At 48.3% G+C, this 13789-nt stretch overlaps 1 protein-coding gene across 1 annotated transcript in view; it reads right to left on the reverse strand.

Annotated features, from left to right (window-relative positions):
• SCAP (SREBF chaperone) overlaps window positions 1-9967 on the reverse strand; it is a 38958-nt gene extending 28991 nt beyond the window's left edge. The window contains exon 1 of the mRNA XM_083380074.1: window positions 9701-9967. The gene's annotated coding sequence lies outside the window, so the exon portion shown is untranslated. The remainder of the gene's footprint in view (window positions 1-9700) is intronic.
• Window positions 9968-13789: the final 3822 nt, after the last annotated feature.

Below are 13789 nucleotides of genomic sequence, written 5' to 3' on the forward strand. Positions count from 1 at the left end.
GGAGGGAGAGGAGAAGGAGGAAGGGAAGGAAGGAGAGGAAGAAGGGAAAAGGAGTACACAATGGGGAAGGCAGGGGAGGGGGAGGGGAGGGAAAGGAGAAGAAGGGAAGGAAGGAAAGGAGGGGAAGAAGAGAGGGAGGGGGGAAGGGAGGGAGAGGAGAAGGAGGAAGGGAAGGAAGGAGAGGAAGAAGGGAAAAGGAGTACACAATGGGGAAGGCAGGGGAGGGGGAGGGGAGGGAAAGGAGAAGAAGGGAAGGAATGAAAGGAGGGGAAGAAGAGAGGGAGGGGGGAAGGGAGGGAGAGGAGAAGAAGGAAGGGAAGGAAGGAATGAGAGGAAGAAGGGAAAGGGAGTACACAATGGGGAAGGCAGGGGAGGGGGAGGGGAGGGAAAGGAGAAGAAGGGAAGGAAGGAAAGGAGGGGAAGAAGAGAGGGAGGGGGAAGGGAGGGAGAGGAGAAGAAGGAAGGGAAGGAAGGAAGGAGAGGAAGAAGGGAAAGGGAGTACACGATGGGGAAGGCAGAGGAGGGGGAGGAGAGGGAAAGGGGAAGAAGGGAAGGAAGGAAAAGAGGGGAAGAAGAGAGGGAGGGAGGGGAAGGGAAGGAGAGAAGAAGGAAGGGAAGGAAGGAAGGAGAGGAAGAAAGAAGGGGAAGAAGGGGAGGGCAGGGGAAGGAAAGGGGAAGAACGGAGGAAGAGGAGAAGGAAGCAAAGAGAAGAAAGAGGAGGGGATGAAGGGGAGAAAAGGAAGGAAGGGAGAAGGAGGAGAAAGAAGAGAAGGCAGGGGAACAGAGGGGAAGGGAGAGAGGGAGGAAAGATGCTAAGTGAACCGTCGTAAGTCGAAGACTAGTTCTACAGAGAGTCCTCAATTTACAAACCCTTCATTTAACGACCATTCCACCCCCCTTACGGCTCAAATCTTCAGCCACTCGGCAACTGATTCGTCCTTCTGACGGTCACAGCATCCCAGGGTGGGGTGGGGTGGGGTGGGGTGTTGATCCCGTGATTTCCCCTTCCGACCAGCAAAGTCAACCAAGGGGAAAGCCGGAAAATGCCACTCAATGTCACTTGCGGTCCTAAAGCGAGGACCGCCTGTGCGAGCGCATTCAAAACCCACTCGGGTTCTCCGCTGTTGTCAACCCGGCAGCTCCGCTTCTGGGTCACAGGTGGGAAAATCAACCTTTCCAAGAATATCGCCCAAGCTGATGCAACACACAACCCTGCTGATGACACGCCTCGGCAACGGTAAACAACACACAACGGACAATTTAAATAAAAAAAAAAGAAGAAAAAAAATTTAAAAAGGAGGGAACGCGGAGCTTCGGAAAAGAGAAGGAGGGGAAGAAAGGGGATTTGTCCGTCGATTTGCATAAAATTTGCACGAGATTTGCATAACGTCCGCAGGAGATGCCACGGGCGAGCGTGTGTAGCTTCTCCTTTCATTCCTCAAGGCCGAGGAAGTTTGTTATTGGCATGAATTGGCGAGGAAGGAAGGAAGGAAGGAAGGAAGGAAGGAAGGAAGGAAGGAAGGAAGGAAGGAAGGAAGGAAGGAAGGACTCTGAGCTGGGTGGTTTCCTTGCAGACGTTTCATGACCCAACTAGAGAACATCATCAGGGAAGGAAGGAAGGAAGGAAGGAAGGAAGGAAGGAAGGAAGGAAGGAAGGAAGGAAGGAAGGAAGGAAGGAAGGAAGGAAGGAAGGAAGGAAGGACTCTGAGCTGGGTGGTTTCCTTGCAGACGTTTCATGACCCAACTAGGGAACATCATCAAGGAAGGAAGGAAGGAAGGAAGGAAGGAAGGAAGGAAGGAAGGAAGGAAGGAAGGAAGGAAGGAAGGAAGGAAGGAAGGACTCTGAGCTGGGTGGTTTCCTTGCAGACGTTTCATGACCCAACTAGGGAACATCATCAAGGAAGGAAGGAAGGAAGGAAGGAAGGAAGGAAGGAAGGAAGGAAGGAAGGAAGGAAGGAAGGAAGGAAGGAAGGACTCTGAACTGGGTGGTTTCCTTGCAGACGTCTCGCGACCCAACCAGGGAACGTCATCAGGGCTAGGAGGAAGGAAGGAAGGAAGGAAGGAAGGAAGGAAGGAAGGAAGGAAGGAAGGAAGGGACGGACTCTGAACTGGGCGGTTTTCCTTCCAGACGTCTCGCGACCCAACTAGGGAACGTCATCAGTGCTGGGAAGAGGAGGAGGAGGAGGAAGGAGAACAGGACCGTCTGTGCTGCCTCGGTGCTATCTGCGTGGGAGGATTCATGACCCAACTAGAGCACATCAATCAGTGCTGGGAAGGGGTGAGGAAGTCGGGAGTTGCTACACACACTTTCAAGCAGAAAACGAAAGATTTACGCGCTCCCAACTCTTCCAACGCCTCTCGCACCCACGTTCAAAAGATTTCGCCCTAAGCACTTTAAACACGCAACACCAACCAACCAACCACTCAATAAATCCGAGCCTGACGCAAGAGGTCCGCTGTCATCTTAAAACTGGGGAATCGGGTTCGGATCCCGCTCCGTACGCCGACGATTAACCCACCCAACCGGCGGTTACGAAAGCCCTGTAGCCAACGGCGGCGGCCTATAAATAGCACCTGACTCCCTTTGTTTGGACGTGAAACAGCATGAGCTCGTGTTTCCTTTACTTATCATTTACTCGGAGTTCATTTTTACAACCGGAGGGGCGGTTAGGTATTAACGCACCCGGAGGTAAAAAGAAGAAGTTTACAGGCTAAAAAAAGCGAGTGGAGATCGAACATTAAAAGTTCCATGCAGGATTCGCACGGATGACTTCATCTACCTATCTATCTCTCTATCTCTCTATCTACCTATATATCTATCTACCTATCTATCTATCTATCATCTATCTATCATCTATCTATCTCTCTCTCTCTCTCTATTTATCTATCTATTTATCTATCTATCTATCTATTATCTATCTATCTCTCTCTCTATCTATCTATCATCTCTCTATCATCTATCTATCTATCTAATCTATCTATCTATCTATCATCTATTTATCTATCATCTATCTATCTATCATCTATCTATCTATCTATCTATCTATCTATCTATCATCTATCTATCATCTATCTATTTATCTATCATCTATCTATCATCCATCCATCTATCTATCTATCTATCTATCTATCTATCTATCTATCTATCTATCTATCTGTCATCTATCTATCTATCTATCTATCTATCTATCAATCATCTATCAATCATCTATCTATCATCTATCTATCTATCTATCTATCTGTATCTGTATCTGATTTTTATGTATTGCCCTGTTAACCGCCCTGAGTCTCTTGAGAGAAGGGCGGTATATAAATTAAATTAATAAATAAATTAATTAATAAATAATCTATCTATCTATCATCTATCTATCTATCATCTATCATCTATCTATCTATCTATCATCTATCTATCTATCATCTATCAATCATCTATCTATCATCTATCTATCTATCTATCATCTATCAATCATCTATCTATCATCTATCTATCTATCTATCTATCTATCTATCTATCTATCTATCTATCATCTATCTATCTATCTATCTATCATCTATCTACCTATCTATCATCTATCTATCTATCTATCTATCTATCTATCTATCTATCTATCTATCTATCTATCATCTATCTATCTATCTATCAATCATCTATCAATCATCTATCTATCTATCTATCTATCTATCTATCATCTATCTATCTATCATCTATCTATCTATCTATCTATCTATCTATCTATCTATCCATCCATCTATCTATCTATCTATCTATCTATCTATCTATCTATCTATCTATCTATCATCTATCTATCTATTATCTATCTATCTATCTATCTATCTATCTATCTATCTATCTATCTATCTATCTATCTATCTAATATTCTTCCCGGAAGAGTTATAGCAACTCTGAATTGAACAGCTTCGGGAAAGATTATATAGGCCAAGCTCAATTTACGAGGGTTCATGTAGCGACCGTTCAAAGTCACGATGGGATTGAAATAAGGTGACTCGCGACCCTTTTCCCACCCATACGACCGGTGTCCTCAATTTACGACAGTTCATTTAGCGACCGTTCAGTCACGATGGGATTGAAATAAGGTGACTCGCGACCCTTTTCCCACCCGTACGACCGGTGTCCTCAATTTACGAGGGTTCATTTAGCGACCGTTCAATCACGACCGGATTGAAATAAGGTGACTCGCGACCCTTTTCCCACCCGTACGACCGGTGTCCTCAATTTACGAGGGTTCATTTAGCGACCGTTCAGTCATGACGGGATTGAAATAAGGTGACTCGCGACCCTTTTTCCACACTTACGACCGGTGTCCTCAATTAGTGATGATATTAGTCTCTCTCTCTCTTTCTCTCTCTCTCTGTATATCTGTACACACAAACACACACAAATACACATATTCATATACATACGTATACCGGTATATATAAATATAAATAATATAAATAAATACATAAATATATGTAAATTTTTTGGATTTGTCCCGTGTTTGGGGCCTAGCAAGGTATTCTAAAATACTTAACAAACACTTTATTTATATATATATATATATGTATATATTAACTGTGACATTAATTATATCTATTATATATTAATTATATCATACCATAGCATATTATTAGTGTCTGTGTATATATGCACACACACACACACACATTATATTAATTACATTATATATTGTTATGTATTATATATTATATTATACTATACTATGTTTTATTATATATGTGTCTGTGTGTGTGTGTATAGATAGGTAGGTAGGTAGATAGATAGAGACAGATAGAGAGAGAGAGAGAGAGAGAGAGAGAGAGAGACAGATATAGATATATACATACATACAGAAATACATGCAGACACAAATATATATACACACCCGTTTATACCAGTATATGTAAATATAGACAGATACACTCTCACACACACACATACATACACACAGACAATATATTAATTACATTACATTATATTATATATTGTTATGTATTATATAGTATATTATACTATACTATATTTTATTATATATGTGTCTGTGTGTGTCTCTCTGTGTGTATATAGGTAGGTAGGTAGGTAGGTAGATATAGATATATACATACATACAGACACAAATATATATACACACCCGTTTATACCAGCCTACGTAAGTATAGACAGATACACTCTCACACACACACATACATACACACACACATTAATTATATTACATTATATATTGTTATGTTTTACATATTATATTATACTATACTATGTTTTATTATATATGTGTCTGTGTCTGTGTGTGTGTGTATAGGTAGGTAGGTAGGTAGCTAGGTAGGTATAGATATATATACATACATACAGACACAAATATATATACACACCCGTTTATACCAGTATATGTAAGTATAGACAGATACACTCTCACACACACACATACACACACACATTAATTATATTACATTATATATTATTATGTATTACATATTATATTATACTATACTATCTTTTATTATATATGTGTCTGTGTCTGTGTGTGTGTGTGTGTGTATAGGTAGGTAGGTAGATATAGATATATATACATACAGACACAAATATATATACACACCCGTTTATACCAGTATATGTAAGTATAGACAGATACACTCTCACACACACACATACACACACACATTAATTATATTACATTATATATTATTATGTATTACATATTATATTATACTATACTATCTTTTATTATATATGTGTCTGTGTCTGTGTGTGTGTGTGTGTGTATAGGTAGGTAGGTAGATATAGATATATATACATACAGACACAAATATATATACACACCCGTTTATACCAGTATATGTAAGTATAGACAGATACACTCTCACACACACACACATACACACAATATATTAATTACATTACATTATATTATATATTGTTATGTATTATATAGTATATTATACTATACTATGTTTTATTATATATGTGTCTGTGTGTGTCTCTCTGTGTGTGTGTGTATAGGTAGGTAGGTAGGTAGGTAGGTAGATATAGATATATACATACATACAGATATACATACAGACACAAATATATACACACACCCATTTATACCAGTATGTGTATAGACAGATACACTCACACTCACACACACACATATGCGTATACACACACACATACACACACACATGATATTAATTACATTACATATTATGTATAGTTATGTATTATATATTATATTATACTATGCTATATTTTATTATATATGTGTCTTTGTGTCTCTGTGTGTGTGTGTGTGTGTGTAGATAGGTAGGTAGGTAGGTAGATAAACAGAAAGACATATATAGATATATACAGACAGACAGACACAAATATATACACACACAAATTTATACCAGTATATGTAACTATAGACAGACACACACTCACACTCACACACACACACACAAACACACACACACACACCCCTGCGATGCAAAGCCGTGGGAGAGACGACGGCGAGTTTGCCAAGGAGGAAAAGCAGGCAACGTGTGTGAGCGGGGGGAAAAAACGGAACGCCCGCCAGGCCCTCGACACACGCTTGCACAACCGAAAGCCTGTTCAGGTCACCGCAAGCGCCTGGTGTCACAACCGCACACTCGACACGCCGCAAGTTGTTGTAAGGTGACTCAGCCCCGTCGGAAAAGAGAGAAAGCGTTGAGCCACCTTGGAAAAATCCAGGCGAAAAGTCGCCCGGAATGATGTTTGACACCGACAAAAATCCCGTTTTGTGTGGTTGTTTTTTTGTGTGTGTCTTTTTTTTCTCCTTCTGGCACTCCGAAACCCATCTTCCCAAGCAGTCCTCGACTTTACGACCAGCACGGAGACCGACGTTTTGAGTTTTAGGTACGGGGCGGGAGGAGGGGGTGGAGCGTGAGTCACGGCTTGGACTCCAAGTCCCATCTCCCTCCCGGCCAGGAAGGCTGATCGATGGGCTGGGGAGGATGGGGTCTGTTGTACAAGGTAGGACTCCCACGCCCTGTTCTCCCCGCCCTCCCGCCACAGCCAGTTCAAGCGATGGGGGTGATGGGAGACGTAGTGCTGGACTACAACTCCTGTCTCTCCCCTGCCGGTTAGAGCAACGGGGACAATGGGAGATGTAGTAGAAGACAAGTGGCGGGAGGGGTTGGACTACAAGTCCCGTCTCCCCCAGCCAGTTAAGAGCAAGAGGGACGATGGGAGATGTAATCCAACCTGGGGGGAGGGGCTGGACTGCAACTCCCATCATCCCCCGGTCAGAGACACGGGGATAATGGGAGATGTATTCCAGCATAGGTGGGGGGAAGGGGTTGGACTACAACTCCCATCTCTCCCAACCAGTTAGAGCAACGGTGATAATGGGAGATGTAGTCCAACATAAGTAGGGAGAAAGGGGTTAGACTACAACTCCCATCTCCCCATGTCATTTACAGCAATGGGGGATAATGGGAGATGTATTCCAAGATAAGTGTGTGGGGGGGAGCGGTTGGACTACAACTCCCATCTCCCCCCAGGCTGGAAGCAGCGGCTGGGGATGATGGGGCCTGCTGAACAAGGCAAGATTCCCACGCCCTGTCCCCCCCAGCCAGGGTGATGGGAGATGTAGTGCGGCATAAGTGGGAGAAAGGCTTGGACTACAACTCCCATCTCCCGCCAGCCAGTGAAAGCAACCGGGACGATAGGAAAGTCATGCTAAGGCAGGGGTAGCTTGGACTACAAGTCCCATCTCCCTTCAGCCAGGAAGATTAGAGGAGCTGTTGCCCAGCTGGCCTACAAGCAGTGGCTGGGGATAATGGGACCCGCAGTACAAGAGCCTTCCCACGCCTTCTCCCCAAGCCAGGCAAAGAGACGGGGAGGATGGGAGATGTGTCCCAAGGGGGGGGGATTTGGAAGGATTGGACTACAACTCCCATCCCCCCAGCCAGGAAGAGCATGAGGGGAGATGTTATCCAGCCAGCCTGCAAGCAGTGGCTGGGGATGATGGGCCCTGCAGTACGTCACGACCGACACCGTACAACCGCCACCTTTCCCCCAGAAGCGAGACAAGCATGGGGTATGTAGTCCAAAGCTTGGGTGATTGGACTACAACTCCCATCTCCCCACCGCCAAGGAGGCTACTATCCCCGCTGGCCGGGGCAGGATGGGAAATGTGGTCCAGGCCTGCGGCAGAGGGGCAGCGGCGGGACGATGGGATCTGCAGTCAGAGCCCAAGCCCCACGAGATGGGCTTTGCAGTCCTACAAGGCCTGCTGGGGATGGTGGGATCCACAGTTAAAACCCCGGGAGATGGGCTGTGTAATCCTACCCAACTGCAGGGCGCCGCTGGGGGGTGATGGGATCCACAGCTACAGGCCCACCAAGCTGGGGAGATGGGCTTTGTAGTCCTACACCTGTAAGACGTCTCCCCGCTGGGGGTGATGGCATCCGCATGGCTACAGTCCTGGGAGATGGGCTTTGTAGTTTTACCCACCCAAGAAGGCTCCACTGGAGATGATAGGATCCGCAATTAAAACCCCGGGAGATGGGCTTTGTAATCCTACCCAACTGCCAAGGTGTTGCTGGGGGCGATGGGATGCGCACCTACAGTCCCGACCAAGCTGGGGAGATGGGCTTTGTAGTCCTACACCTGTAAGACGTCTCCCGGCTGGGGGTGATGGGATCTGCAGCTACAGGCCCTGGAGATGGGCTTTGTGGTCTTACCCACCCGAGGAGGCTCCACAGGGGATGATGGGATCCGCAATTAAAACCCCGGGAGATGGGCTGTGTAATCCTACCCAACTGCCAAGGTGTTGCTGGAGGCGATGGGATTCACAGCTACAGTCCCGGCCAAGCTGGGGAGATGGGCTTTGTAGTCCTACACCTGTAAGACGTCTCCCCGCTGGGGGTGATGGGATCTGCAGCTACAGCCCCTGGAGATGGGCTTTGTAGTCTTACCCACCCGAGAAGGCGCCTCCGGGGATGATGGGATCCGCAATTAAAACCCCGGGAGATGGGCTGTGTAATCCAACTCAACTGCAAGGTGTTGCTGGAGGCGATGGGATTCGCAGCTACAGTCCCGACCAAGCCGGGGAGATGGGCTTTGTAGTCCTACACCTGTGAGACGTCTCCCGGCTGGGGGTGATGGGATCTGCAGCTACAGGCCCTGGAGATGGGCTTTGTGGTCTTACCCACCCGAGGAGGCTCCACAGGGGATGATGGGATCCGCAATTAAAACCCCGGGAGATGGGCTGTGTAATCCTACCCAACTGCCAAGGTGTTGCTGGAGGCGATGGGATTCACAGCTACAGTCCCGGCCAAGCTGGGGAGATGGGCTTTGTAGTCCTACACCTGTAAGACGTCTCCCCGCTGGGGGTGATGGGATCTGCAGCTACAGCCCCTGGAGATGGGCTTTGTAGTCTTACCCACCCGAGAAGGCGCCTCCGGGGATGATGGGATCCGCAATTAAAACCCCGGGAGATGGGCTGTGTAATCCAACTCAACTGCAAGGTGTTGCTGGAGGCGATGGGATTCGCAGCTACAGTCCCGACCAAGCCGGGGAGATGGGCTTTGTAGTCCTACACCTGTGAGACGTCTCCCCGCTGGGGGTGATGGGATCTGCAGCTACAGCCCCTGCAGATGGGCTTTGTAGTCTTACCCACCCGAGAAGGCTCCACCGGGGATGATGGGATCCGCAGTTTAAACCCCGGGAGATGGGCTGTGTGGTCCTACCCACCTGCAGGGCGCCGCTGGGGGCGATGGGATCCGCAGCCACCGGCCCGCCCAGCGGGGAGCGATGGGCTTTGTAGTCCTGCACCTGCCAGGCCCCTCCCGGCTGGGGGGGGTGTGTGTGTGACGGGACCGCGAGATGGGCTCGCTGGTCTTGACCCGCCGGGGAGGATGGGACCGGCAGTCCGAGGCCCGGGAGATGGGCTCTGTAGTCCGACCCACCCGGAGAGCGGCCGGCGGAAGAGAACGGAAGACGCGCCACCCGCGCCTCCAGGCCCGGCCCGGCTTCCGTAGGCGCGGCCACGCCCCCGCGCAAGAGCACGCATGCGCTGGGGAACCCGCCCCTCCGCCCGCGCTGATAAGGGCCGAGAGCGCCTTCCTTTCTCCCCCGGGTCCTAGCGCTGGGTCGCTGCGCAGATCCGCTCACCTGGAAAGAAGGAAGGAAGGAAGGAAGGGAGGGAGGGAGGGAGGAAGGAAGGAAGGATGGAAGGAAGGAAGGAAGGAAGGAAGGAAGGAAGGAAGGAAGGAAGAAAAGGAGGAGGGAGGGAGGGAGGGAGGGGAGGGAGGAAAGAGGAAGGAAGGAAAGAAAGAAGAGGGAGGGGGGAGGAAAGAGGAAGGAAGGAAGGAGAAAGGAAGGAAAGAAAGAAGAGGGAGGGAGGGAGGAAAGAAGGAAGGAGGAAGGAAGGAAAGACGGGGAAGGAAGGAGGAAGGAAGGAAAGAAAGAAGAGGGAGGGAGGGAAGGAGGAAAGAGGAAGGAAGGAAGGAAAGACGGGGAAGGAAGGAGGAAGGAAGAAAGAAGAGGGAGGGAGGAAAGAGGAAGGAAGGAGTAAGGAAGGAAAGACAGGGAACGAAGGAGGAAGGAAGGAAGGATGGAAGGAAGGAAGGAAGGAAGAAAAGGAGGAGGGAGGGAGGGGAGGGAGGAAAGATAGAAGGAAAGAAGAGAAGCGAGGGAGGGGAGGGAGGAAAGAGGAAGGAAGGAAAGAAAGAAGAGGGAGGGGGGAGGAAAGAGGAAGGAAGGAAGGAGAAAGGAAGGAAAGAAAGAAGAGGGAGGGAGGGAGGAAAGAAGAAGGAAGGAGGAAGGAAGGAAAGACGGGGAAGGAAGGAGGAAGGAAGAAAGAAGAGGGAGGGAGGAAAGAGGAAGGAAGGAGTAAGGAAGGAAAGACAGGGAAGGAAGGAGGAAGGAAGGAAAGAAAAGAGGGAGGGAGGGAGGAAAGAGGAAGGAAGGAGGAAGGAAGGGAAGACGGTAGGAAGGAAGGGAGGGAGGGAGGAAAAACAGAGAAGGAAGGAAAGAAAAAAAGCCAGGGAGGGAGGAAAGAGGAAGGAAGGAAGAAAAGACAGGAAGGAAGGAAGGGAGGGAGGGAGGGAGAAGGAAGGAAAGAAGCAGCAGAGGGAGGAAAGAGGAGGGAAGGAAGGAAGGAAGGAAGGAAAAGTGAGGGAGGGGAAGGAGAAAAGAGAAAGGGAGGGAGGAAGAAAGAAAGGAAAGACAGGGAAGGAAGGAAGGAAGGCAGAAGGAAGGAAAGAAGAGAAGCGATGGAGGGGAGGGAGGGGAGAGAGGAAGGAGGAAAGACAGAAGAAAGGAAGAAAAACAGAGAAGGAAGGAAAGAAGTGAGGGAGGGGAGGAAAGACAGGAAGGAAGGGACAAAGGAGGAAGAAAGGGAGGGAGGGAGGGAGGAAAAATGGAAGGAAGGGAGGAAGGGAGGAAGGAAGGCGAGACGAAAGGGGGATGGTGGGAAGGAAGGAAGGAAGGAGAGATGACAAGGGATGGGAAGGAACGAAAAACAGGGAAGATGGAAAGAAGGAAGGAATGAAGGGAAGAGAAGGGAAGGAGGGAAGCAGGAATTGAATCCAGCAGCAGGAATTGAAAGGATTCGAACCCAGGATCCCAGGCATCTTCGAGCGTCTTTTTTGCTTTAGGGCTGTCTTTGTGTGTGCGTTTGTGTGTGTGTGTGCGTTTGTGTGTGTGTGTGTGAGCTTTAACTTGCCACCCTGACCCCCTTTCCCCTCCCCACGGTCTCTCCACCCCCGCCCGTCTCTCTCTCTCTCAATCCCTGCAAACTCTCTTCAGATCCCGGATCGCCAGTCCCGGATTCCCCCAGCCCACCTCTCCAGAGACCCGAGATCCCGAAAGCCGGAGTGGATCCCGGGTTGCGCAAAGGGATCTATCTCGCAAGCCGAGCAGCCTCGGCTTTGGAATCAGGCCTTTCTGTCTTTCTTTCTTTCTTTCTTTCTTTCTTTCTTTCTTTCTTTCTTTCTTTCTTTCCTTCCTTCCTTCCTTCCTTCCTTCCTTCCTTCCTTCCTTCCTTATTATTTTATTTTATTTTATTTTATTATTTTATTTTATTATTTTATTTTATTTTATTTTATTATTTTATTATTTTATTTTATTTTATTATTTTATTTTATTTTTTTATTTTATTTTATTTTATTTCATTTTATTTTTTTATTTTATTTTTTTATTTTATTTTATTTTTTTTTTTTTAAATTTTATTTATTTTATTTACTGTATTTTCCGGCGTATAAGACGACCCGGCGTATAAGACAACCCCTGACTTTTGAGAAGACTTTCAGGGTTTTTCGTCTTAATACGCCGGAAAATGCTTACATGCCAGTTGCCAAGTGTCCGACACAAGCCCGATTCAGATTCAGCCCCGTCTGATGCAAATGGTGCAAAGCCACGCGCTCTTCCAGGCCAGACTCTGCAAACAGCACGCCAGAAGCCGCAACCACCGCGGGAACTCTGAGTCCCCGCCTTTCGGCAGCCGGCACGGCCAAGCGCGATTCGGCTTTGAGATAGCATTTGCAGACGGAGCAGCCGCCGCGTCTGGAGCCAAGCCCCGCCCAGGAGACGGTTGGCCAGGCGGGCTCGGAAGACGCGCTAGAGAGCCGGGCTTGGGGCGGCCATGCCGAGCCCGGCTGGCGAGGGCCGCTGCATGGTCTGCGGGAAAGAGGGGCGCCAAGTACCGCTGTTCCGCACTCCATGACCAGGCAAGCGATTCTTCTGGTTGGCGCGGGTCAGGCGGTGCCTTGGCAGGAGCAAAGGTGCTCCCTTCCTACTGTCTGTCGCGGCCTACGGGCGCGACATTCAGCGGGGCCCCTCTTCGCAGCACGCCGGACGGGCCTCACCCGTCACCCCATGGACGCGCTTCCCTCGCTACGGGAGCCACCCCCGCCATCCCTGCACCCCACAGACGCAGGCCCACCTCGACTCGTCGTGAGCCTGCCTTCCGCGCGTCGGCTGCTTCTTCTGACCGTCTGATGCCGCGTCCGTCCCTCCAGCGATCGCCGGCCTGGCTCGGAGGCAGAGGAGGCTTCTCCCTCCCGTCCGAACCCCGGTGGCGACGGCGACATCGGCGGCTTAGCTCCAAGCCGTTCCGTCCCCTCCCCCGTTCCGATGAGTGATTGACACACCGACGCCCAGCAGCTGGCCAGCGCGCGCGCGCGCGCAAGACAACTCTGCCACGTCTTGCACGGTGCCAGCGGGCTCCGCGGCGTCCTTGACCGGGACCGGACCCATCCGGGCTGCAGTGCCTAGACGCGGTGTGGGCTGGGAAGTTTGGCGGCGACATGCTGGCTGGGAGGCGGCTTCGGAGCGCGTTGCAGATCAGAGAGGTGAATAGTATTTTCCGGCGTATAAGACGACCCGGCTTATAAGATGACCCGGCATATAAGATGATTTTCATGGGTTAAAAAGTCGTCTTATACGCCGGAAAATACGGTATTATTTTATTTTATTTTATTTTATTTATTTTTAAAAAATAGTTTATTAGAAATTTTTTTTAACATAACATAAATCATTTTAATCATTTGTAAAAGAGAATGTTGGTCTGGGTAACATTTATAAGACGGTCCTTAACGGTTAATTTCCACGATCTCTATTCCACGTGTTAAATTTCATTTGATTTTTTCCCCTTTCCCCAACGGATCTTCCTTGGCAAAAGATTAGATCAAGACCCTTTTCCTGATTTGGATCAACAGCAATTAAGTATACAGTTGTTTTTTCCCAACAATCCCGATTGTCGTTTTAGTTGCGTTATCGTAAATTGTCTTAAATTGGCCTCTTTTACTGACTCACCGTCGTCTCTTTCCATCTTTCAAA

Source organism: Vipera ursinii (assembly GCF_947247035.1).
Source record: "Vipera ursinii genome assembly, contig: SUPER_Z_unloc_3, whole genome shotgun sequence".
Lineage (NCBI taxonomy): Eukaryota > Metazoa > Chordata > Lepidosauria > Squamata > Viperidae > Vipera > Vipera ursinii.